This window comes from Phaethon aethereus (genome assembly GCF_964289735.1).
Source record: "Phaethon aethereus genome assembly, contig: HAP1_SCAFFOLD_648, whole genome shotgun sequence".
Classification (NCBI taxonomy): domain Eukaryota; kingdom Metazoa; phylum Chordata; class Aves; order Phaethontiformes; family Phaethontidae; genus Phaethon; species Phaethon aethereus.
The window spans coordinates 1-7241 of NW_028113908.1; the positions used below are offsets into that span (position 1 = coordinate 1).

The 7241-nt window shown below is 60.0% G+C and overlaps 1 gene segment (V, D, J or C); it reads right to left on the minus strand.

The window, feature by feature from the left end:
• Nucleotides 1–547: 547 nt before the first annotated feature.
• LOC309416494 (Ig gamma-2C chain C region-like) lies at nt 548–5189 on the minus strand (the record flags this gene model as incomplete). The annotated part of the segment is given in 5 exons: nt 5063–5189; nt 3213–3503; nt 2288–2626; nt 955–1278; nt 548–874 (listed from the first exon to the last, which is right to left on the minus strand).
• Nucleotides 5190–7241: the final 2052 nt, after the last annotated feature.

Sequence of the window (7241 nt, forward strand, 5' to 3'; positions counted from 1 at the left end):
TGACCAACCAACCAACCCACCCACCGTCCCAACCGACCTCCCGCCCCCCCAACCACCTCCCTGACGTCTCCTCCTCCGTCCCTCCCCCACCTCACTCCACCCCTCCCCCCCCCCCCCGGGCTGGGTGACCCCCTCCCCCTCACCCGGGAGAAGACGACACGATTGACCACCCCCCCCAAGGGTCTCCAGAGGACCCCGAAACCCCGGGGAGATGCTCCCCGAGCCTCCGGTTGGCTGGAGAAGCGGTGGGCGACCTTCTTGCCGGAAGCCCTTGACCTTCTCTTGGGGTGGGGTGGGGTCGGCCCCATCTTTTGGGGTCCGGGCGACTCCCCCCCCGAGAAGGTGGCACCACCTCCACCTTCTCCAACCCTTCCCGTCCACGCCCCAAGACGCCGACGCGGTGGAGACCCGGCGCTGCGGGACCGGCCCGGTTGCCTTTATTGAAGACCCGTTGACCTCAAAGGTCATCTCCAAAGCGGTGGGACGGTCACGATGATGTCTCCATCTTTCCCCGCCCCCCCCCGACCCCGCCCCGTTCCTCAATTACCGGGGTTCTTCTGCGCCTGGCGTTGGGTGAACTTCATGGGCAACCCTTCGTGGACCACCATGCAGGTGTAGGTGTCCCCACCCGCCCAACTGCCGCTGAGGACCATCATCTTGCTGTAGATGAAGAAGGTGCTCTCCTCCGGGCCGTCCTTGAGGGGCGGGGTGGTGACGTAGTTGTCCTCGGGGACCTTCTCGTTGTTCTTCAACCATTGGACCTGGAGGTTCTCGGGGTGGAAGCCGTGAACCAAGCAGGTGAGGGTGACCTGGGTTTGGGTCATCTCCTCGGGGTGGGGCGGGAGGATGAAGACGAGGGGCGGGGAGACCTTGCCTAAGGAGAAGACGACCGCGTTGCCGTTGGAGAAGCTTTAAAGGCGGTGAAGGTCAAGGTTTGGAGGAGAAGACGCTCACCTGAAGGTCTGGAGATGGTCTTGTTGAGGGGCAGCTGGAGCTCATGGTGCTTCACCGTGCAGGTGAAACGTTCTCCGGCTTCCCAGTCGTGGGTGGAGATGGCCAACGTGCTGGTGGCCGTGTAGGTGCCGTTGAAGTTCTCCTGAAGGTCCAAGAAGTCCGGGCTGAGGACACCAGGTTTCTCCTTGGCCCAGGAGAGCTGGAAGCCGGAGTCGCTGGGGAGGTTGGTGACCACGCAGCGCAGCTTGGGGGCGCGGGTGACGTAGAGGTCGGCCATCTTGGGAGGAAGGACGTAGAGGCGGATGGTGCTGGAGGTGGGAAGGCCTGAGGGTGGGAGCAGGTGGGTGAGGAGGAGGAGGAGGAGGTGGGGCGGGGGGTGGTGGTGGGGTGGTGGCAACTTGGTCCTGCCCCGGGGCTCCTGTGGGGGTTACTGGTGGAAGTGGGGAGAGCGGTGGTGGTGGTGTGAGCTCCTGGAACCCAGCATGGTCACCTGACCTTCACCGGTGCCACCCGACCTTCACTGGTGCCACCAGCCATGGTCACCCAACCTTCTCCACTGGTGCCACCAGCCATGGTCGCCCAACTTTCACTGGTGCCACCAGCCATGGTCACCCGACCTTCACCGGTGCCACCAACCGTGGTCATCCGACCTTCACCGGTGCCACCAACCGTGGTCACCCGACCTTCTCCACTGGTGCCACCAACCGTGGTTGTCCAACCTTCACTGGTGCCACCAGCCATGGCCACCCAACCTTCTCCACTGGTGCCACCAGCCATGGTCGCCCAACTTTCACTGGTGCCACCAGCCATGGCCACCCAACCTTCTCCACCGGTGCCACCAGCCATGGCCACCCAACCTTCTCCACTGGTGCCACCAGCCATGGCCACCCGACCTTCACCGGTGCCACCAACCGTGGTCACCCGACCTTCTCCACTGGTGCCACCAACCGTGGTTGTCCAACCTTCACTGGTGCCACCAGCCATGGCCACCCAACCTTCTCCACTGGTGCCACCAGCCATGGTCGCCCAACTTTCACTGGTGCCACCAGCCATGGTCGCCCAACCTTCTCCACCGGTGCCACCAGCCATGGCCACCCAACCTTCTCCACTGGTGCCACCAGCCATGGTCACCCGACCTTCACCGGTGCCACCAACCGTGGTCACCCGACCTTCTCCACTGGTGCCACCAACCGTGGTTGTCCAACCTTCACTGGTGCCACCAGCCATGGTCACCCAACCTTCTCCACCGGTGCCACCAACCATGGTCACCCGACCTTCTCCCACTGGTGTCACCTCCTCCCGTGGCGTGACCCCGCCCCGCGCGTGACCTCACCCGAGCAGAGGCGGGCGTGGCCCTGCACCACGGTGCCGCTGGCCGGATGTTTGACCCGGCAGGTGAAGGTCCTCCCTTCCGACCACTCCTCGTAGCTGATGTTGGTCCTGCTGGCGGTCGAGTAGGTGGCCGCCCCCTTCTCCCGGCGCGGCGGCGCCTGGCTGGCCGCCAGGAGACCCGAGACGCCGTCCACCAGCCAATCCACTTCCACCGTGGGCGGGGTGAAGCCGGTGACGAAGCAGAGGAGCTCCGCCCACTCCTCCGCCATCTTGGGGGAGCAGGAGGCCGCCGAGAAGACCTGGACCTCGGGAGGAACCGGCGTCCTCGGAGCTTCACACACTGCGGGGTGGAGGAGTTATGGGGTCAGGAGGGGACCTGCTGCCGGTTGTGGGGCCGGGAGAGGGTTCGGTCCCAGTTATGGGGCCGGGAGAGGGTCCTGTCCCAGTTGTGGGGCCGGGGGAGAACCTTGGATGGTCCAACGGGTCTTGAGGGTGTCCCACCTCATGGCATGAGCTGTGGGGCCAGGGGAGGATCTTCTACCAGTTATGGGGCCAGGAGATGGTCCTGTCCCAGTTATGGGGCTGGGAGAGGGTCCTGCATGAGTTATGGGGCCGGGAGAGGATCTTCTACCAGTTATGGGGCCGGGAGAGGGTCCTGCCCCAGTTGTGGGGCCGGGAGAGGGTCCTGCCCCAGTTGTGGGGCCGGGAGAGGATCTTCTACCAGTTATGGGGCCGGGAGAAGGTCCTGTCCCAGTTATGGGGCCAGGGGAGAACCTTCTACCAGTTATGGGGCCAGGAGAGGATCTTCTACCAGTTATGGGGCCGGGAGAAGGTCCTGTCCCAGTTATGGGGCGAGGGGAGAACCTCACTTGGTCCAAGAGGTCCCACCCCGCCCCCCAGCGCCCCACCCCCCGTCCCCCCTTTACCTTTGACCTCCTTGCTGAGGGTGACGCCGGTTGGGGGGTGGGTGAGGCTGCAGGTGTAGGTCCCGCTGTGGGTCGCGTGGGGCAGGTGGAGGGCGGAGACAAGGAGGCGGAGGCCGGTGGCGGGGTCCCGCGTTGGGGGGAAGAGGGTGACGCGGGCGGCGGCGGCGCCGCCCCACGTGACGGCGACGGGTTGGGGGTCGGAGCCCCTCACCAGACAGGCCAAGGTGACGGGGCCGGCGGCTGCCCCACAGCAAGTGGTGAGGGGGAGGAGGGTGGGTGCCGGGGGGGTCCCTGTGGGGCAGGAAAAGACGGGAAGGGGTCAAGGCCAGACCCACGGTCAGGTGTGGGGCAGGAGGCGAATTTTGTGCCGTGGGGCGCGGGGCGGCAGCCTATCCTGCCCCATAGGATCGCCAGAGGAAGCCCTGCCCCATAGGAATGGGGAGGAGGTCCTGCCCCATAGGATAGGGAGAAGGGGTCCTGCCCCATAGGATCGGGGAGAAAGTCGTGCCCCATAGGAATGCGAAGGAGGTTCTGCCCCATAGAATCAGGGGGGGAGGAGGTCCTGCCCCATACAATCAGGGGGGGAGGAGACACCAAGCCAACATCTATCTCCAGCCCCATGGAGAGGTTCCTGCCCCACAGATATCCCCAGAAGCAGGGATATTCCTGCCCCACAGCCATCTCTGCCCCACAGCTAACCATGACCCACAGCCATACCTGCACCACAGCTCTCCCTGCCCCATGGCTGTCCCCAGCCCCACAGCTACCCCTGCCCCACGGTTGTCCCCAACCCATGGCTACCCCCGACCCACGGCTACCCCTGCCCCATGGCTATCCCCGACCCACGGCTACCCCTGCCCCACGGCTATCCCTGACCCACAGCTACCCCCGACCCATGGCTACCCCTGACCCACGGCTATCCCCAGACCCACGGCTACCCGCGACCCACAGCTACCCGTGACCCCACAGCTGTCCCTGACCCCACAGCTGTCCCTGACCCATGGCTATCCCCAGCCCCACGGCTACCCTCGACCCACGCCTACCCCTGCCCCACAGCTACCCCCAACCCCACAGCTATCCCTGATCCAAGCTATCCCCAGCCCCACGGCTACCCCTGACCCACAGCTGTCCCCAGCCCCACGGCTACCCCCGACCCACAGCTATCCTCGACCCACAGCTACCCCTGCCCCACAGCTACCCCGACCCACAGCTACCCCCGACCCACAGCTATCCCTGATCCACAGCTACCCCCAACCCACAGCTGTCCCCAGCCCCACGGCTACCCCCGACCCACAGCTACCCCCGACCCACAGCTACCCCCGACCCACGGCTACCCCCGACCCACGGCTGTGCCCAGCCCCATGGCTACCCTTGCCCCATGGCTATCCCCAGCCCCACAGCTACCCTCAACCTACGCCTACCCCTGCCCCACAGCTACCCCCGCCCCACAGCTACCCCCAACCCATGGCTACCCCTGCCCCACGGCTACCCCCAGCCCCACGGCTACCCCTGCCCCACAGCTACCCCCGACCCACGGCTACCCCTGCCCCACAGCTACTCCCGACCCCACAGCTACCCCCGACCCCACGGCTGTCCCCGACCCCACGGCTGTCCCCAGCCCCACGGCTGTCCCCTGACCCACGGCTACCCCTGCCCCACGGCTACCCCTGCCCCACGGCTACCCTCAACCCATGGCTACCCCCAGCCCCACGGCTACTCCTGCCCCACGGCTACCCCCGCCCCACGGCTTTCCTCAGCCCCACACGGCCACCCCATTTCTGAGTCCAGGCTGAAAATTTGGGCTCAATTCCGGTGATTTTGGGGCCCCGGGGAGATTTTTGGGTCCGTACCCGAGATTTTTGGGTCCGTGCTGGATCCCCGGGAATCGCGCTGGAATTTTGGGTCCAAACGGGTGATTTTTGGTCCATCCCAGAACCCTTCGACCCGTGGTGGAATTTTGGTGTCAATTAGGGACATTTTGGGTCCATCGGGGACATTTTGGGGTCAAAAATGGAGATTTTGGGGTCCGTAGAGTGCCTCAATCCGCGACAGCGTTTTTGGGTCCATAATAGCTATTTTTGGGTCCGTACTGGAGTTTTTGGGCTCATAGCGGAGATTTTTGGAGCATCTTGAGCTTCGCTGGAGATTTTGGGGACCATAATGATGATTTTTGGGTCCTTAAGGGAGTTTTAAGTCTATAATGGAGATTTTTGGGTCCATAATGAGTTTCTAGGTCCATAATGGAGGTTTTTGGGTCCATAATGAGGTTCTGGGTCCATAATGAGGTTTTTTGGGTCCATAATGAAGGTTCTAGGTCCATAATGAAGTTTTTTGGGTCCATAATGAAGGTTCTGGGTCCATAATGAAGGTTTTTGGGTCCATAATGAGGTTCTGGGTCCATAATGAGGTTCTGGGTCCATAAATGAAGGTTTTGGGTCCATAAATGAAGGTTCTAGGTCCATAATGGAGGTTCTAGGTCCATAATGGAGGTTCTGGGTCCATAATGGAGGTTCTGGGTCCATAAATGAAGGTTCTAGGTCCATAATGGAGGTTCTAGGTCCATAATGAGGTTCTGGGTCCATAAATGAAGGTTTTGGGTCCATAATGAAGCTTTTTGGGTCCATAATGAAGGTTCTAGGTCCATAATGGAGATTTTTGGGTCCATAATGAAGGTTCTAGGTCCATAATGGAGGTTTTTGCGTCCATAATGAAGGTTTTTGGGTCCATAATGGAGATTTTTGGGTCCATAATGAGGTTCTGGGTCCATAAATGAAGGTTTTTGGGTCCATAAATGAAGGTTTTTGGGTCCATAAATGAAGGTTCTAGGTCCATAATGAAGGGTTTTGGGTCCATAACGCAGGGTTTTGGGTCTGCGCCGTCGATTTTGGCGGCCGAGCTTCATCCTGAGCCCAACCTCGCCCCCAAAAAAGCTGCAATACCAGAAATAACGATTAATTAACCCAAAAAAAACCCCCGTCAAGGTCCACCCCCGGGTGGAAAAAGGCAGCCGGGCATCCCCTCCCCCGCGCTTCCCCAATTTGGGGTGAATTTCTGCAGAAATCGGCCACGGCGGGAGGGGGCGGGGCAGGCCTCGGAGTGGCCGTCGCTGTCCCCGTTTCGCAGCTGGGCTGTCCCCGCCCCCGCCCCGCGTCGTTAGGGGGGTGATCAATAACCAATAGGGTTGATGATCGATAACCGGTGATCAAGAACCAATAGGATCGATAATTACTGGGACCGAGGGCCAACGGGATTGATAACCAATGGGATCGATAACCAATGGGATCGATAACCAATGGGATCGATAATTACTAGGACCGAGAGCCAATGGGATTGATAACCAATAGGATCGATAACCAATAGGATCGATAATTACTAGAACCGAGAGCCAATGGGATCGAGAGCCAATGGGATCGAGAGCCAATGGGATCGAGAGCCAATGGGATCAATAATCACTAGGACCGAGAGCCAATGGGATCGATAACCAATAGGATCAATAACCAATGGGATCGATAATTACTAGGACCGAGAGCCAATGGGATTGATAACCAATAGGATCGATAACCAATGGGATCGATAACCAATGGGATCGATAACCAATAGGATCGATAATTACTAGGACCGAGAGCCAATGGGATCGATAACCAATAGGATCGATAACCAATGGGATCGATAACCAATAGGATCGATAATTACTAGGACAGAGAGCCAATGGGATCAATAACCAATGGGATCGAGAGCCAATGGGATCGAGAGCCAATGGGATCGAGAGCCAATGGGATCGATAATTACTAGGACTGAGAGACAATGGAATCGATAACCAATAGGGTCAATAACCAATAGGATGAATAATCACTAGGATCGATAACCAATAGGATCAATAATTACTAGGACCGAGAGCCAATGGGATCAATAACCAATGGGATCGATAACCAATGGGATCGATAATTACTAGGACCAAGAGCCAATGGGATCGATAACCAATAGGATCAATAACCAATAGGATCAATAATCGATAGGATCAATAATCAC